This window comes from Lipophrys pholis (assembly GCF_963383615.2).
Source record: "Lipophrys pholis genome assembly, chromosome: 3".
NCBI lineage: Eukaryota > Metazoa > Chordata > Actinopteri > Blenniiformes > Blenniidae > Lipophrys > Lipophrys pholis.
This window is the reverse complement of record NC_137627.1, coordinates 25323887-25343690: the sequence shown is the minus strand read 5'-3', so window position 1 is coordinate 25343690 and position 19804 is coordinate 25323887.

Here is a 19804-nt window from a genome sequence, read left to right as displayed (position 1 = left end):
TTCCATGTGAATATTGTGTTTAGTTTCTTCTGGACACACTGACTGTCATCCTCTGTAGCTCTGTACCCCGCAGGGCAGGAAGAAAACTGTGGTTTTTAGAAGGAAAAACAGAAACCATATTAGTTTTACGAACCCAGCTTGACCTCTGGACGTTCCAATAAATCTTTTTGCCAAACAAGCCTCTTAATGTCCACATACGAGGCGACTCACAGGGTTTTTACATTAACAGGCACTGACCTTTGGCTTCTGGCTCAAATAATAAGAGAATCTCTGCAGAATGGCGCTACTTAACACACAGCAGGTGTATGGAAACACACACACACACACACACACACACACACACACACACACACACACACACACACACACACACACACACACACACACACACACACACACACACACACGGGCAGCGGTTGCCTGCAGCTGTGGTTCCACTGCCTCAATGAAGATAAACGATGAGATGTATGAAAAAAGACTCAGCATGTGAGCACTGGGCAATCATGCTATTGTTGCAATCATGCAAATGAGCGGTGGGAGCGCTGAGAGATTCCTCTATAAATAACATGTTTACCAATAAGTGATATGAAGGCAGCAGAGAGAGAGAGAGAGAGAGAGAGAGAGAGAGCAGACAGGAGGAGGATCTACAGGAGGAAGATATACAACCAGCAATCATTTATTTAACCATCAGTTTGAGGCATCATAACATTTCAAAAATCATGAGAAACATACAAAGATATAAAGTAATGGAAGGAAACTATGACACAAAAAACTGAATTTCTTATTATGTTTTTCACATTATTAGAAATAAATGTTTACATGTTTGGATCCAAAGGTAATAAAAACCCTCAAGGTACTGCTATCATGCAAGAAGGTTCTTAATACTAATTCTGTTAAATCTTTGTATATAGCCTGCTACTGTTGTTCAGTACTAAAACTTATTTTATTATTATAACTCATTTCAGTTGTACTTAAATTCAGTCGTCAAAATAAGTTTTTCAATAAAATGATTAAGAGGCTTTTCCCAATGTGACCCCCAGATCTCTCCTGTTGATGCTCCCCAAATACTGATCATATAAATAAATATAGACTTTTCCCTAATCGTCATCATCCCAATCATTACTCACATGCTTTAGCTTGTATTTGCTTTATGGCTTTGTAGCTTAATAAGAAATTGAATGGGATCTCTTTCACTGCAATGACTCAGGTTGTTTCAGATTAGACTGGTGTGTGGACCCGACTTCCTCTGGGGGGGCGTCAGTGAGCTGTAGAGGGGTGTGCAGCATCAGGATAAATCTGAGGGTCAACGGAAAGCTTTTCACAGCGGGATTTCAAAAATAAAACATGAAGAAATAAGCAACAGCTAAAAATATATTCAAATATTTTTAAAAACGATTTTCCGAAATGGAATTTTCTGTCAGCAACACGTGACCGGGGCCCCGGAGACATGACAACGTTTTCAAGTGAAAACAAAAAACTCTTTTGCTTGGAGTCACTAAAATACACCCAAGGTGGAACTTTTCCAAAACGCTTCAACTCTGCCTCAATGTAGACGAGGAAAACGCTACTTTTCCAAAAGGCTGAGATTGCTACTGCTACTGCTACTTCTACTGCTACTGCTACTGCTACTGCTACTGCTACTTTACGCCAAGGTCATTTTAAATAGTTGTTCTGCACATGCTCAGTAGCTCAGTGCCATTACTCCCAGTCCATTTTCTCCTGGGACTAGTGGTAGGGTAGTTTTATTTTATTTTTTTATTTTGACAGTCTCCATATTAACAATCCAACTTGGTCTTCTGTCCACTAGAATGTCCGTGTTCTCCCATTGTTAATGTTTAGGGCCGATTGTTCTCTGCTGCATATGTATGTGGTGTCATTAAAAAAATAAACAACAGCACCCGCTAGTGGCTATATATATATATATATATATATATATATATATATATATATATATATATATATATACATGAAAACAACATTGTTTTCAGTGTTTCTGCTGTTTCCGTGTAAATTGACATGTTTTTCAAAATATTGCTGTGTTAATGTGAAACTCTTCTGAAATGAAAACACAAAATCTGTGTGTTTTCACTTGAAATGTCATGTAAACGAGGCCTTGGATTTCCAAAATAAAATTCAATAGAGAACATGCAACGGCTGCAGACTCTATATAGAGCTACCTGTTAATTTGAAATTAGAAAATGTAAGGTTTTTATTTCTTGATTCCAACAGTTTTTATCAACACTATCTTAAGACGTGAAAAGAACAAGAAAACAAAAATGACTCCTCGGCTTCTGTCACTCTGTAATACTGTGTGAGTATACAATCTGTCGTTCAGTGGAATGCCTGCTACACAAGAACACTGTGTAGCAGGCACGCAGCGCAGTCACAATGATGGATGTACTGTAAATCACATAGCATATTAACAAGACTGCATTAAAACCAGTGGTGTGCAGTCAGGGGCAGCATGGCTGATTCTGAAATCTGTGTCTGGAATCAATTAAGCTGCTTGTTCAGTATGCACCTTTATCGAGAAAACGACTGGTTATATTTTGTGGAGCTCAAATCTCCTATGTCCTATAAACGCATCACAGCTCCTTTCCTCTGCTGGGGCCAGCAGGAGTTCCATTGCTAACCTCTGATGGAAGCTGGACGCTGCTATTGGGTTAAAATGTTGACTGACGGTATCATCAGATTTTGATGTGTTATTGACAGAACGCCCTCGGGCAAGCGGAGTTTCTAGTGCTGGTCTCGGTGTCGTCATTGAAATGAGCTTGACTGATTGACCCATGGGCAGGTGCGTGATGACGCACTGTTATAGTCTGCTATTCTGTGGTCATTCACACAAACAGACGAGCGCGCATGCATGACAGCAGTGCACAAGACTCTATTTTGTCTGGCCCTGACTGAAACCCCACCGCACGCTACTGATTAAAACGGTCAAAAATGTGCATTGCAGGGGAAAACCTCTGGGCATGCTGACAAACCCCGACCTCCCTCTAACGCTACCGTGTCCCGGGATTTCAAGTTGTATTGGGTTGCTTAAGGATGGCGAATAATGTGAAAATATTATCTAATAAGTTCCAAAATGTTTGAACAAAATGTGAAACTCCAATAATTACCATTAAATAAAGAGTTATAATCTTAATGTGAGTAATTTTGGGTTTCTGAGCTCAGGTTACCATAATAAAAATACAATTTATTGGGTGTTTCTACCACCGTAGCTCCAGCTTTCTACTGTAACAACCACCAAAACTTCCCATAATCCTTTGGTTTTTAAAGAAACGCTGTTATTTTCCATGTTATGGTGAACAGTGTACTAGAATACTAGAATACCCAGCTGGAACCTGCACCAGTACACACCACATGTAGTGGTTTGAAGCTCAGTGAACTTCAGTGTTTCACAGTTACAAACCACAAAGCAATGACCACTGTCATCCAGCAAATTGCAAACAAAAACAATATGTTTGAGTGTGATCTGGCTCACAGTACAATGAGAAGATACTGGGTATGCATTAGTGTTTCTTTTTAGAATTTCGTCCTGATTTGAGTTCAATAACAGAGAGATCCATATGGTAAAGGCAGCCTGTAAAAACTCCATTAGGCCTTAGGAGATGGTTTCAATAATGAATGTGCATCTATGCTCGATTCCATCCAACATCAGGATCACATTTTATAAATAGAAAATGAAAGTGGTCCAAAAATAGATCCTTGAGGGATGTTTTGTCTTCTCTATTGGAGTATATCTGTTGGTGAACACGTCAAGTTTCCTCCAGGAAAATAGTCCAGCGCGTGCGTGCTTGCGTGCGTGCGTGCGTGCGTGCGTGCGTGCGTGCGTGCGTGTGTGTGTGGCGCGGGGCAGCAGTGGGATGATGTGTAGACCGGGGTGCGTGTCAGTGGTGACAGGCTTGTGAAAGCTGCTGTATTTTAAATTATGTGTTAGTGTTTGGATGTGTCAGGTGGGATAATGATGACTGCATATTTGTGTGTGTGTGTGTGTGTGTGTGTGTGTGTGTGTGTGTGTGTGTGTGTGTGTGTGTGTGTGTGTGTGTGTGTGTGTGTGTGTGTGTGTGTGTGTGTGTCTCCCTGCTCTCAGACCTCCTGCTGATTCTCACAACTAAAAGAAAAACAGATGCAGAGATAAAAAAAAAAAAGAAGGAAGAAACGATTCTGTTGATAAAGTTTGAGTGAATTTTAGAAACAAGTTTTCTTGTGCAGTTCATGAACACAGGGCAGAGTCTACCAGTGCTTCCAAATAGTCCCTCCTGTCTCCTTTCCTATCCACTTTTCCTTACCCCCATGACGTCATCCATGGGGTTAAGGAAAAGTGGATAGGAAAGGAGACAGAAGGGACTATTTGGAAGGCGATAGGAGACTTCCTAAAGGTGTTAGTGAAAGGCGATCATGTTGTTGTGACTGTCGGACTGCACTTCCTCTCGGTGACGTCATAATAATCCGCAGATTAGTGACATCTGCCATGCTGAAAAAACTACAAACTGCAATTCTAACACTTTCCCCTTCTAACCGCTGACATAATCTCAAATATCACAAAGTTTGAATGTAACTCAAAGGAAAAGAGGCTGCCTTGCTATGAGGAACTAAAGTGAAACTGCTGCCAGGTGAATAAATAACCAATCAAACTGAGAATAATCTGCACAAAACATCCACATAACATTCATAGTTGGGATTTGGGTTTTACATTATTTAAAGTTGTTCAAGTCAGATTATTGCATTGGGAACTTAACATGATCTTTTCAGTCATTGTGAGTTTCCCTGAACGTCTGTCTCTTTAAATGTTGCAAGGAATTGTGGGGCAGCATGATCTCGTCTCCTTTGGTAAAGGAAACACCAGTGTTTCCTAGGCTAAAGGAGGTTATAAAGGAAGCATTGAGCCTCCTTTCCTCAGTTTATTGAGAATTCCAACGTTCCTTGTCATGGCCGTCACTGAAACACTTCCGGGGTTAAGGAGAAGTGGATAGGAAAGGAGATAGGAGGGACTATTAGGATGCACCCTCTGTCTCTCCTGCGAGGCCCTTGAGCTTGCAGGAGGTTCTCTTTGCTAACAAATCAAACAAACAATGCCGGTTACGTTTTGGCCCAATACTTTCACAACTTATCCAGATGTGACGTGCAGCTGAGCTTCGGTGTAAAGTCAGTGACATCCACTCACACCGCTCTTTAACAACCTTGGTCTCTTCATCAGAGTTCATGTTCCACCTGGAAAAGCAGTGATATGAATTTGAATAACGTTTAGGGTGACTTTGGGCTGCGCACCTTTCAAGACATTAGAGACATTAGAGACATTAGAGACTGCACACTTGTTCTTTTTCTATCTCCAAATTTGATCATCTTTACAGATGCATGGTGCAGCAGTCTTTACCTGTTCACCCACTAATCAAACTACTAAAACAGAGGTTCAGTATCTGCAGGACATCATTTCTTCCTGAGCGGCTCTGCGGAGCTGCCCACTTGTCTTCAGTTCTGGTTAAAGATGGAAGCTAAGCTCTCTGACTCAAGGCTGTTTTATGCTTGACGCGTCCTCGAGCTCCGTGCAGCCGAATTATGTCATTTCAGCCGCCACGCCCATCCCTGATAATGCGGAACGTCACCGCTCCCTGTGCCTACAAATTGTTCTGACTACATGGAAGGGGACGTGTGGAAAAAAAGGAGGCGCTGAAGAGGAGGAGGACTGAAGACTTGGTTTTAAAGACATGAAAAGTATAAATCCATCCACATCCACACTGAAAACACAAGATTTGATTCAAAGATGGCGATTTGCTTCAGTGTCAGACTTCAACAGAGGGAACATTTTATCTGAAGCAATAGTTGCATGGAACAGATCAAACTGAGTGATTCACTGTTCAGAACTTTGTACAACTGCTGATTCCACATGGAGCCACTGTACTCTGGTGGTAGTGACCCCGTCTGGCAAGTTATTGGGTCCTGGGTCGATCCCCTATGGGGGTGTTTATTCACTCTCCAGGACTTCATTCATATATGTTATTTTATTTGTTCAGCCATTCCCCACTTGGTGATTAACCTTTTCAGCACCCGAGCATCACGGGATCGGCAGGCTGATGTCTCATTGAAATATCAAACACAGAATACAAGTTATTTTTACTTTCTTTACGTGATATTTTCTTTTCTTTGTCAATGTGTTTGACAAACAAAAACCCATCAATTGTTCAATTATGTTAGCTGCATTAAAAACAGTGTTGAATCGCAAATTTGATAAAGTCCTGTATTTTCTTCAGCCCTCCACCAGACCTTTTCTAAGCACATTGTCCTGCAGAGTTCAAGTCCCTGTGGTGTCAGAAACAATCAGTTCAAGTCATTTCAAGCTGAAATTGCAGCGCAAGTGAAGGCCAATATCCAAGTAGTTGTTGTGTACTTTTTTTCCCCCTTGTCCTGTTCAGCAGCTTGGGCAAACAATATTATGTGATTGAGAGCCTTCTGGTGTCGGAACACTTTTTGCTCTTGCAACAGGAGGAGACTTGGAATCTCCTCCTGTTGTTGCCTTTATTGGAAGCTGGCATGGCTGCCGTACATGACCGGGTTGGGGGGGCAAGCAATAAACGATAACTTTGTTACTGCTGAATTTACTATCGTTAACAAACACTTTCCAACTGTTGTTAGATTACCGTAAATGAAATTGAGCAGCACCATCTAGATATTAACATGACTTTCCAGCAGGTACATAAATTAGCACAGTACCAACATCAAATAAAGAAGTACATGATTTTGACGGTTAACCAAATGATGGTCGGCGACAGGCAAGTTGTTGCGTCCCTCTCTGTTCCTTTCTCCACAGGCAGGATTACCTGCTGGTGTCAAAGACTGCTTCTTCTCCTCTAAATTAATTCTTCGGTAGAAGCGTGTTTGCGTTGCACTGCCCCCTGCAGTTTGTGAGCGGGAGTCATATGTAGTATAAATGGCACACACATTCTCTCATGCTGATTCCGCACGTGTAAGTTCCGCATGACATGCCCGTGTGTCAAGCATAAAACAGCCTTTAATATCAACCATACCAGTGACGATACCTGTCGTTTTGCTAATTGATCTGTCAGAAGTAAATATTTCTCAACGAATGGCTGCCAAGAAGTTGATTGCATTGCGATTGAAACTTCCCTACTCTCTCACCACCAGGCATTAGACACTTACTTTCCTAGATGTAATTTATTTGGAACTGTCAACTGCTAGGATTAACGGCGCCAGAGAGGCTGACAGAAACAATTGGCTCAGAGCGGCTGACTCGCTGAAAGAGCTTTCTCCCCTTCCTTGACTTGACTAGGCTTTTAACTTCCCCGTTCCCCCCGATGGTGTGTGTGTGTGTGTGTGTGTGTGTGTGTGTGTGTGTGTGTGTGTGTGTGTGTGTGTGTGTGTGTGTGTGTGTGTGTGTGAACCTTCGTCCTTCCCTCTGGACGAAGGTTCCTGGTCCCACCATGCAGGACAAAGCATTTTAAGAACAGCATTGTTCCTGTTGCCATCTGTCAGGTCTCTGTGTCTGTCTGCCCATGTGTGTCTCACCTCACGTGTTCAATTAACCAATGGTCTTCTCTCTCTGTGCGCTCCTGCCTGTCATAATGAGTTCCACCTGTCGTCCCTGTGTATGTAAACCTCTCTCCCCCTGTCATCTGTTTCAGCTTGTCTTGTTGCCCGTTCCTGCTGTGTCCACTGCAGTTTCCTTGTGTTCCCTGGACTTTTTGGACAATAAAGACGTTTTTTTTTTTTTTTTATGGAAACTTGTGAGTCTGTGTTTGGGTCCACCTGCAATCCCTGACACCATCCCTGAACTGAATAATTAGCTCTATTTATTATCGTTGCTCTTTATTGAACGTCCTGGTATGTTAGTGACTGCTAGTTTTTCTCGATCTGTTCTTGATGTAATCTTAATTATTTATTGGTGAATGGCGGAACATTGAGCACTTGTCTGTCTTGTTTCACTCGACCAATTATCTGCTTGTCTGGTTCATTGTGTGTCTTTATTTGTTTTGACGTGACAAATGATCACAAAAATCTGTAGAACAAGTCTACCTATGGGTATTAATAAAAGTAACCTTGAACACACATGCACACTACTGTGGTGGTTATACTTATAACATATTAACTTGTACAAAATACTTTTCCCAAACAATATCTAAATATCTGCTGAAGTTTCTGGAATACTTTGTCAGAAAACCTTGAGATGAGGTAGCTGTGTTATTTCAATATCAGCGTAGCGACAGCCTCCCTGCGTCAGCTGTGGTCTGGTTACTGTACTCATTTACATGTTTCCAGTATCTGTATTGTACTTCAATATATGAACCACCACCACCACAAAAATTTAAAAAATGTACAAAGTAATTATGGATTTAGTTATTAATCAGTTGTAACTAATTGCATTTTAGTTATACCTCAGTTTTTGGCACTGAAATTAATACATTTCAAATCTGTTTCAATGTTTTCATACAGTGGTGAACGTGAAGACTTTGGATCATCTCAAAATGGAAGCAAAGATTATTTTGGGTGTGAATCAAAATGTACTCTGATAATGATATTATGCAAATATGAATGAAAGTCAACAGTACTACGCCTCACACGGGGCACCATTATGTTAGAGGGACAGTATCATTGGCCCCCTGGAGGAGGGGGGTGGGGGGGCACTGCACACAGCTGGAAGACTGATAAACAGTTGTTAAATCATAACAAATGACAAAAATCTTCTGTTCAGTGAATCCAAATAAATGAACTCACTTGTGTTCACACAACAAACTCATTTATTCTGGCTTTCTATAAATTTCTAGGCCTGGTTTACTGTACAGGGATTAACCCTAGTTCTAGACTAAAACACATTGTAAACCAGGACATACTGAAAGGGCTTTCTCAGGTATGGATTCAAATATTCTTAGACTTGTCTTTACTTGAGTTAAATAATCTCCTTTCTTGAAGGGAGACTAGAGAAAATCCAGGTTAAATCAAGACTTAAATTAAACCTGGCACGTTTAACAAAGACAACAACGGAGACCAGAAACAAGATTGCTCAGAGACAGAAGTAATGCTCTCAATGTATTTGATGATACAGATTTTCGTGACTGTTTTTGTATATAACCCCTTCACCTCCTTCTTTACAAGTACTTATCATCTTGAGGTTTTTGGCATGTCGACCCTTCCATCACGAATCAGCGGATTTGTGGTGTGCGAGTGAATCAACTGTCTGAAAAATAGCACATAAAGTCTGCAAAGCAATATGTAAAGTGCGAAAGGATTACATCAAGTGCCCTGATGCTGCAGAACAGACCACCTACAAAGGTACAGTTCTATGAATACGTGAACTTCCCCGGAGTAATTGGCTATATTGATGAATGTCATATTCTTCATGAATGAATGAATACGTCAATTAATGAATGAATGAAACTCTATTTCGAACATTCATGTCATATTCTTCTAAGAGTCCTTCAAAAGAATTTGCTCACCTGTTCAGGAATCACACAAACTGGTTTTCAATAAATGTACAAGGTGTCTGCACTCCCACTATGTCGTTCTCCAATGTTGTTGCATGGTGGATTTTTCAGAACTCCTCCTTGTGTGCTCAATTTGAAGTAGGACAACATGGTGGGATCCTACTTGGTGACAGTGGCAATGCACAGACAAACGTCTTGTTCACCCCTTATCTTCATCCAGTCAGATCTGAGAAACAGCACAGCACTACAACCAAGCTCATATCAGCACCAGAGGGCCAGTGGAGCATATGATCGGTATCTGGAAGAATTGTGTCCATTGTCTCCGGAATATAATTAACTTTGAACTAACAAGATAATTATCAGTGCTTCATAATTCACTCAGACAACATGGGTGTCCAGAAACACCAACTAAACATTGCAATGACCCACATATTGCCATGGCAGAAGTAGCCAAAGACTAAACTGGACACACTTACAGAAACACTTCATAACCAAAACGTGTGGCGTGATACACAAGAGATGGAATTTGTGTTATTTTGCTTTCTTTTTACGTTTTGTGTTTTCTGCACAATGGGTCATATTTTGAAAATGGTGAAGATGAAGAGAAGAGATGTAGATGGTTCATTGCTGCATACATTTTGGTTGAACTGTTAGTGTATTGTAATGTCCTTATTTCACATATTGCTGCTGCTGCTTTTGTCTTTCTCTATCTCTCTGATAGACACCTCAACATGAAGGATTTTCATCTTCAGTTCATGTTCTTCTATCAAATATTGCATTTACAACGATGGAACTCTAAAGTAAGTTTGTCATGAATGGTCAGGCTTTTCCTCTTGTCCTGGTTGGAAATAATGGCTGCTGCCACTACTACAGAGTCTGAGGGATGATTTCCGTCATTCTGCTCCAGCTCCTCTAACATCTGGTTCAAGCTCAGTCTTTTTCTAGAAAATTATTTTATTATTAGACATAACATTTCAAGAGTTGAGGCCATGACAGCATTTTTTTAATCAGTGGACCAAAGACTTCTGCTGACCTGCTGAAGAAAAATACATACACTAAAGAAAATGAATATCGGAGTGTTTCTCTTCCTGTCCAGATGATCATAATCTGGGATAATTTCCAACGGTTGCTAGCTTCCAAGGTCATCTGTCTTGTCGAACTGTCTTGATACGATCTGCATGAGCAATGGCTGTGGTGTTCTTCGGCTGTATTTTAATGTTTTTCCTTAAGGCAATATAAGAATGATTTCTTGTGACAGAACATAATGAGATGTGTGTGTGAAGACGACACCCTGAAAGCTTTTGGTTTCTCCACGATTCACTCTGTTCCGAGAAGCACTCAACCACTTAATCAACCACTGTGGCGCTTCACTTATCAGTTGTAATGAACATTACAGACTGATAACAATGAATTCTCCAACTTCCTCCAGGATTATATTGGATCAACAAGTGGGTCCCTCCTCTGAACTATAATGCAGACGGTCGGTGTGCTTCACTGTTCAGCTTCTTAAAGGGTGGAAATCACAAGAAAGTGGAAACAAAATGTTTCCTTGATTACCGTAATCTGAGACTCTATAGTGTAGAACTAGTTAATCTGAAGTTCAACTGCATCTCAGAAAGCCACTGGGTTAGTGTAGATTAATCTGAACCAGATTATCTTCCTGGTTTTATTGAAGCACTGAATGGGAAACTGGTCCCTTATGTTGACAAGTGTGTTGTTTACATCTAACAAGAGGATTAATCCTGTTGTTAGCTTGCAGCTACATTAGCATTGTGTTGAGACAAAGATGTCTAATGTGATCTCTAAATTCTTTCTTTATTTTTTGTAGTCATGCTCTTCTGCACCGAGTCCAGCTTTTTCAGCTTTCCTCTCATCTGTTTCTTCGTCACATCCGTTACCTGCTACTGTTCTTAGCGTCTGTCCACATGGTGGTTTGTTCTCTCAGAGTTGTAGCTGAAAGAAGGATGAGGACTTGTCTTCAAACGGACACTTTATTAGGAAACAACCGGCTCCTGCCAGCTGCAAACACACCAGAACAAAACAAGGCTGCTGAGCTGCTAACCCCCAGCACTCCAGCTCCCTCCAACACTCTCCTCCAGCTCCCTCCACCGAATCCACATCTGGGCTCAGCACAGGCAGTGGAAACATCACTTTTGTTTTGTTTTTTTACTTTTTATTTATGACACAATACAGAACGAACATATGAGGCCATGGGATGAAAGTGAATAAAGGCAAATTAAGCATCTTTACAATGTAATGTCACACAGAGTAAAGTTAAACATCCATCTCATTGGCTAAATAAATACACCATTTTTCCCACTGTTTTTTTCCCCCAATTCTTTTTGGAGTCATATAGAGTGGGTCATCTGTTCTAAGAGATGTAGGCGTTTAACAATATTAACAAAAAGGCCAGCAGTAGGACCGTGTTTTTGGAGCCAGCATTTTGTAATGGCCTTTTTACTTGTGAAACATCCCTTTTCACCTAATAACAGGATAACACTGAGTAAATTCAACTTTATAGTGTTACAACAGTGTGACCGTTATGTGGGTAGCTGAAAGGAGTTTGCGAGGTGCAGTGAGAAATGTTCGGTGTTATGGTGTAAAAGTGAAACACCAGTGACTACTTTAATGTTTTTTTTCTCCCATTAATTAATCTAAATAAACATCCCTGCCCAGAACCTATACTTTTCTTCGCTTATGTTAATGTTAAGCTTTCTGTCCTATTTGCCGATGAGGTCTTTGGTCCATGGATGGCTGTCTGCTAGTTTTCAGGCTGCAAAGCAATTTATTCAGTGTGCTCAGTGACAGGAAGGTGGCCAAGCTGAACCTCTCTTCTCCAGCAGCCGTTAAAAGCTGTCCCATCGCGGCAGGAGCTTCTGCCACCTACCAATATCAGCGTCTCAGTGCAGCAGCAGGCTTTTAAGAGGCAGCCAGGAATTTTCATCTGCAGCCACACACAAGATCTGCGTTGTGCATTACATCCAAATTAGATCAGCCTCAAGATGCCGCAAGGGCATGTGCTGTTCAATCTCACTGTGTCGGCCTCTTTTTTTCCTTATTCTTTCTGTATTACACACATAGAAACATACACACCGCACCCGGGGACAACAAATTAAATTGTAATAACAAGGGCTTGCTGGGGCCTGCCTCGTGAATAAGAATCAGAAACCAGGCAGTGGAAATAAAGAGGGAGAACCGTTGGAATGAATTTGATAAACACACGGAACAAAAAGAAATAAAAAATGCAACAATGGGAAAATTGTGTGATGGAGAGAAATTATAACTAACTTGATTTATTGACTTTCCTGCTGTGAACAGGTGGAGGAGAACTGAGTAGGCTGAAGGTGAACAATTTCCTCTTCAGAGCTTCATCAGCAACATCGCTCCACTTCTTGGTCTGCTTTATTGCAGCTCCAGGTTTGTTCAAACCATCAGAATCAGAACCAACTGAAACTTCTCAGAAGCAGCTAAATCACTGGGATCCCAGAATGCTTCAGTGTTTCTTCATTTTGAAGATCTAGACACAGTTTCAAATGAATAATGAACTATAAATAAACAGTAAGTGTTAGGAGAACCATAGACTAGTGTAGGTAAACCTTTATTAGTCCCACAAGGGAGAAATTGCAGTGTCGCAGCAGCGTAGTGGACAGTCAGGAGCAGCAAAAGAAACCAAGAGAATTAAAAGGATGATATTAAAAGCACATATGTACAGTGTAATGCTCATCTAGTTGAATTGTACTTAATTGCATTTATGTATAAAACAGGTGTTGCCCAGGAGAATTGAGAGTTTCTTGCACAGGTGAGCATGAGCATGAGCATGAGCATGAGCAGTGCTGATTATACAGTCTGACAGCAGCAGGAAGGATTCATGGTGTTCAGGTTCTGTTGAACATAAAAGTACAAGAATGCAAACCATTATAAAATCATGATTTCTAACAGAACACCAGTATCATCACTAGTTTATCAAAGGTTTTCAGCTCCATCTGTGAGCGTCCTGCGAATAACGTCTCTAAGAATATATTTAGTCTTATTTTACTCTAAGTTGTGTGTTCATGCACCACAATGTTGTGAATTTGCCTTATGGTCAATAAATGAGTAAGAAATCAGCAGGTTTGATGGTCAGTGTTGGTGACAGCCGAGCAGCTGAACACAGCCGTCATCACTGCTGATGAAGAAATGTAAAAAAAGAAAACTCAGTCCAACCTTGTTTGTAAACTGACAGAGTGCCCGTGACATTATTTTCAGGAATAAGATGAAGTCAGTTCAGAACTTGGAATTTTCACCATGACATTATCATCTGCAGGAAACGCAGAGCCTTCGATAGGTGGACATAAACTCCGACACGAGGAGACTATCAAATATCCTAACAAAGGCCTGCCAGCACACTGAGACACTGCAGGACCGATTCACGGTCGGGCAGCAATACAAACAAATCTTATCCACATCAATCACAGCAAGAGGGATCATTCAGCCTCTGTTTCCCATTTAGCTTTAGAGTTTATTCTTTAAACAAAAGTAAAGTGGAGAAAGCAGAACAAGTGAATGTGTGTTTAGTAGATTTATTCTGCGTAGTAACAGTGAAGCTTTCAAACACATTTCATACTCACTGAAAGGAAAAAGGGAATTCCCCTGTGGACCGGAGTGACACTGGTAAGAAACATGCATTTGTGGGATGAGCAACTGAGCTGAGTGTTTGGTTTGCTCTCAGAAAAACGTCTATATTATGTTGAAGAGCTGCTTCTGACAAAACTAATGAAGCTTTCTTCAAAGCTTCCTTGAGGATTAATAATGTCTGACGTATGGAAAAACAGATGGAATAATGGAATCAAGGCATGAAAACAGTTTCCACAAGCATCAAGCACAATTTCATGTGTTGAGCTGAACTTTTGAATTACCATATTGTACTGACTTTAAGACAGTGACCTGCAGTCAGCCAGGCCAGGGTAGGCACTGCCTCCCCAAGGCTGAATTGAAATGAATGAAATATTAATTTTGATTAATTGTTTTAATTATAATTCAATGATAATAAAATTTTCAATTTCCGGTAGCTTACAGTACCTATAGGTTTGAAAGTGTCAGCATTTTGTGCTTTTTAAAGCCCAAATGACTCAACACTGCTATTTCCTGGTATGGCAGAGAGGCTGTACACATCCCTCCTGTGCTGTCTTACCGTGAAGACCACACCCCCTCCTGAAGGCCACACCCTCTCCTTAAGGCCATACCCTCCCCTGAAGGGCCCCCCCCCCCCCCCCCGTGAAGACCACACCCCCTCCTGAAGGCCACACCCCCTCCTGAAGGCGACACACCCTCCTGAAGGCCACACCCCCTCCTGAAGGCCACACCCCCTCCCGAAGGCCACATCCCCTCCTGAAGGCCACACACCCTCCTGAAGGCGACACCCCCTCCCGAAGGCCACACCCCCTCCTGAAGGCCACACACCCTCCTGAAGGTCACACACCCCCTGAAGGCCACACCCTCTCCCAAAGGCCACACACCCTCCTGAAGGCGACACCCCCTCCTGAAGGCCACCCCCCCGAAGGCCACACCCCCTCCTGAAGGCCACACCCCCTGAAGGCCACACCCTCTCCTGAAGGCCACACACCCCTGAAGGCCACACCCCCTCCTGAAGGCCACACACCCCTGAAGGCCACACACCCCTGAAGGCCACACCCTCTCCTGAAGGCCACACACCCCTGAAGGCCACACCCCCTCCTGAAGGCCACACACCCCTGAAGGCCACACACCCCTGAAGGCCACACCCTCTCCTGAAGGCCACACACCCTCCTGAAGGTGACACCCACTCCTGGAGACCACACCCCCTCCTGAAGGCCACACCCTCTCCTGAAGGCGACACCCACTCCTGGAGACCACACCCTCTCCTGAAGGCCACACACCCTCCTGAAGGCGACACCCACTCCTGGAGACCACACCCCCTCCTGAAGGCCACAACCTTTCCTGAAGGCCACACCCTCTCCCGAAGGCCACACCCACTCCTGAAGACCACACCCCTCCCAAACGCCACACCCTCTCCCGAAGGCCACACCCACTCCTGAAGACCACACCCCTCCCAAAGGCCACACCCCCTCCTGAAGGCTCACTGCTGCTCTACCTTTGCCGGTCATATCAGTGTATGGATGTGTTTGCGTTTGTGCAGTCAGGTTCTCCAAATGAGAATCATTTACGTAAAAAGGCAGATCACTACGCTGCCTTTGGACGTAACCATGCTATGCTAAATGCTATACGTACGTTCACAGTGCATTAGTGAATTGATACAACGCAGCTACGCTCTCTAGCCCGTTGGCGGGTTAACAGGCAGGACGACAGCGCGAGAGACGATAAAGACATTTTCACAACTTTCTTTTGAAGAAAGACGCCAGCTTTTAAAAGATGGGAGACCAACCATAGCATAGCAGTCTTGTGCTCACACAGAAAATAAAAATAACCGATTGAGGAGCCGTCTAGAAACAGGCCTCCGAGCAACGCATCCCAGAGATTTAAAATGAAAAACCCCATGTGATGTAAATCACATGGGGTTCAAAGTTGATTCTGGCCACAGCTGACCGCAGACGACTTTTTATACCCAATACCCATTTCTATCTCTTTTGTTTTACCTGTGTTCTTTTTATTTTATTGTCTATATATTATATTTAGTGAATGTAAATGTGTGAACTGTGCACTTTAACATCTTATTTATTCTTTGTACAGCACTTTTGTCCACTGTGGTGTCTTTAAATGTGCTTTATACAGAAAGTTGAATTGGATTGGACATATTCCCGTGAAACAAACCCTGTTTGATATTTAGACTAACTATTTGCCATTTTTTAATTGCCCAGAAAGTGTAAAACACCATTGCAGAACAATTAACCTTTCAGCAGGAAGGACTCTGACATAATCAGGTCTGTCCAGATGTGACCAGTAACCGTCACTCAAATCTACATGCTCGGCCCATGGCCTTTCCTACAACACGATACGGGGGTCTGAACGACCGGAGGATCACACAAATGGATCACTTATTGTTAGAAATATGTCCGGTTGATAAAAGTCCAGTGTGCGATCTCTTCTCCTCTAACAGTGTCAACACAGAAAAACAGAATCATTCAAACCGTCGGTGACAAAAATAATCTTCAGGAACCATCAGTGTGGTGCAGTAGGTTGTGTCACGTGTGAACAGTAAACAGGTGAGCTGCTGTTTTGGATCTGCCAGTTTCCATAGTAACCACACGCTGCTTTACGATGGTAGCAGTTGATGGTAGTTACAGCAGAGGTTAAAAACAAGAGGACAATGTTGTCGTTGTAGATGCCAGCTGAAGAATCAAAAAGGTAACATTGATGATTTGTGGCGTCCTGCCACATGGTCGCAATAAAACATCCATTAACGTCTTTTGGCGAGCCAGTGGCTCTAAACGCTTACGTAACACACAGCTCAACATGTCATCTGCTCACATAAACAAGCCCCAGTGGCTTTTCGAAATGTTTGTGCTTGACTTTTTTAAAGCATAGATTTGAAATCCATCAATTTAAATCAGGGATTTAAAAAAAAAAAGCTGATTTACTTCAGGTGATCTCCTCACCTGCCAGCCGCCCTGACCTCAGCCCCACTGAGCATTTGGGAGAAGCATGTTGCTCAGAATGACCAATAACAACAATGTTCAATGATATGGTTGGATGTTGGTTCAGAGGTTTTACTGCATTTTCATCACCACAGCCAACATACTGAAGTCTGCTGCTCATCCCACAAATGCATGTCCCTCAAAAATGTAACACCATTTAAAAGAGAAATAATCATCTCATTCAGTTTTTGCAAAGAAGCGTCGAAATAATCCGACACACACACACACACACACACACACACACACACACACACACACACACACACACACACACACACACACACACACACACACACACACACATTTCCTGCTGAGCTTGTTTGCTGTGTGTCGACTGCAGTCCGCCCCCGACTGTAAGAAAAACAAATTAACCACAAAAATAACTGTGAGCTTGTGCTTGTTGTTTGTTTCTTTCCACATAATGTTCACAGTGCTGCTCAGAGTCACATTATCCAGGGGTGGAGAGTAAAAACATAAATACAGTATATTCTGCCGCACAAACTATAACCTTGATAATAAAATCTCCCACAGACCAACACTCTGAAATCCATTCAAACTGTTTTGGTCTGAGCTCAGATAAATATAACCGTCAAGGAAGCTTCAAGCTCTGAAAGCAGTCAAGTAGAGGAGGACAAAAATTCACCATTAACCCACAAACCCAATCAAGTCTGGCCCTACTTGACAGGGACGTACTTTGGGCATGTGAAGCTCCTTTAAATGAGGTCAGGCAGACACACTGCTTTGAATTTATTACCCAGGAAACGCTGATAGATGTTTGGCCTGTTGGATGTTTCACCGTCTCTCTGCTTCAAGACAATTTTCACATCAAATTGTTTGACTTTAGCTGAGGCGCGTGCTTGAAAATGCGTGTGGAAAACGTTGGTGCTGGCAATTTATCAGAGGAAAATGGCTTATTGATTTTGAGTCTGGCTCGTGTTTGGACTTGTGAAAAGTTGACCTGACTCCGGTTCGGGTGGAAACGAGCCAGGATTTCCAGTTTAGTTTGAGTGAATGTGCTGAGAGTCCTCCAGAGGAGAGTAGGCAGGAAAGACAGGAAGAGGGTGTAAAAAAAAAAAATCATCAAGGTAAGCAGAGAGAAATATGGAGGGAAACACGAGGGAGAGCCTCTAAAATAACATAATGAATCAAATAAGACAACAGCCGTGGTTACATTAAGAGTCCTGTTAACTGTCTGATCAAAGTGGAGTCATATAAACATGCATGCACACACGCATCAGCCTACAATTGGTAAAAATGTTTGAAAATTATTTAAGAGAGAGTGAGATAGTAAAAACTTGTGACTATGTCATGGGGGAAACTGAAATCCGGGGTAATTTCACATTCTCTTGGGAGGAGTTGTGATTGGAAGTTCAACCAACATTCAACCAAGTACCATCCAGGAAGCAACCCGAAATGTACCAACGACCCAAATTCATGGAGATTCATGGAAAACACAGAAAACAATATTGCAGTGTGGTTGTGGGACGTCTGTGATGCTGTCAGGTGGGACAGTGCAAGGGATTATGGGATGTGGTGTCCTGGGAGTTTATTGTGATTATACCTGTGTTGTTGTTTTTGTGTGTTACAGTAATTATTTGGTGGCCCTGTTTGGAGCTGTTGCCCTGGTCAGAGCAGGTTCTGTTCTGGTTGTTGTAACACCGGGGGGAAGAGGGACGAGGCGGCTGATCAGGCTCCTTGGTGTCGTACAATATGATTGATATGATTGAACACTGATAATTTCTAAGTGCTTTTAACAGAGAGAAACCCAACAAATCCATAGGGAATATATTTAAAACATTTCTTAATATGAAGTATTTCTGCGAAAATGCATAAGCTTTAACTTCGCCAAGAGATAAAATACATTAAATAGTTGAAAAGTTTTCCTGACGTAAAGTTCACAATAGTGACGTGTTTGACCAAGTCCAAGAGGATCTATAACACATCCATCTTCTGTAACTGAGGGCTTTCCTCTTAAAGCTGTCTTCACAGTGCAAAGCATCATGGGATTGATCCACTGACTGAATCAGATGATGACACATCAATCTGTTCAGTGTTCATGTGAAGAGAAGAGGATGTCCTGATCGCACAACGTGAGAGAATCCAATCAGATCCCCCAGAACTGAGCACTGCGTGTGTGTGTGTGTGTGTGTGTGTGTGTGTGTGTGTGTGTGTGTGTGTGTGTGTGTGTGTGTGTGTGTGTGTGTGTGTGTGTGTGTGTGTGTGTGTGCTCATATTGTCATATTGTCACATGAAGAGGGAACATTCGTCTCCTGCACACCAGCAGGCTAAAAAAGGAAATACTGTAGGAGAGGAAGAGGACAAAGAACAGAGCAGCTCTGGGGTGGGGGGGTGGGGGTGGGGGGTGTGGGCTGGGGGGTGGGCATACTGCCTCAAATCTAAACATTGAGGCTGTGAAAGGCTCGAGATGAAGGACAAGTGAAAGGATGTTAGCAGAAAAACTGCATTGTGATTCAAACTCTGCTCCAGCCGGACACATTTCAATCAGGGTGGAGTCACACGGCTGGAGCGTGGCGGCCGCGGCGAACAACCGTCTCCAGAGTGGCACAGGAGCTACACCCATTTCAATAGAAGGACCGTGCTGTTTTCACCGAGCATTTACATTCCCAACATTGACAAGTCGAGGGGATTTTCCTCAGCAAGGTGGAAACCAGAGTGTTTGTCAGATCTCATCAGTCTCACACTGAAGGTGCAGATGGAAACAAATACCCACAACGAGCAGTAGAAACAGCTCCTGTA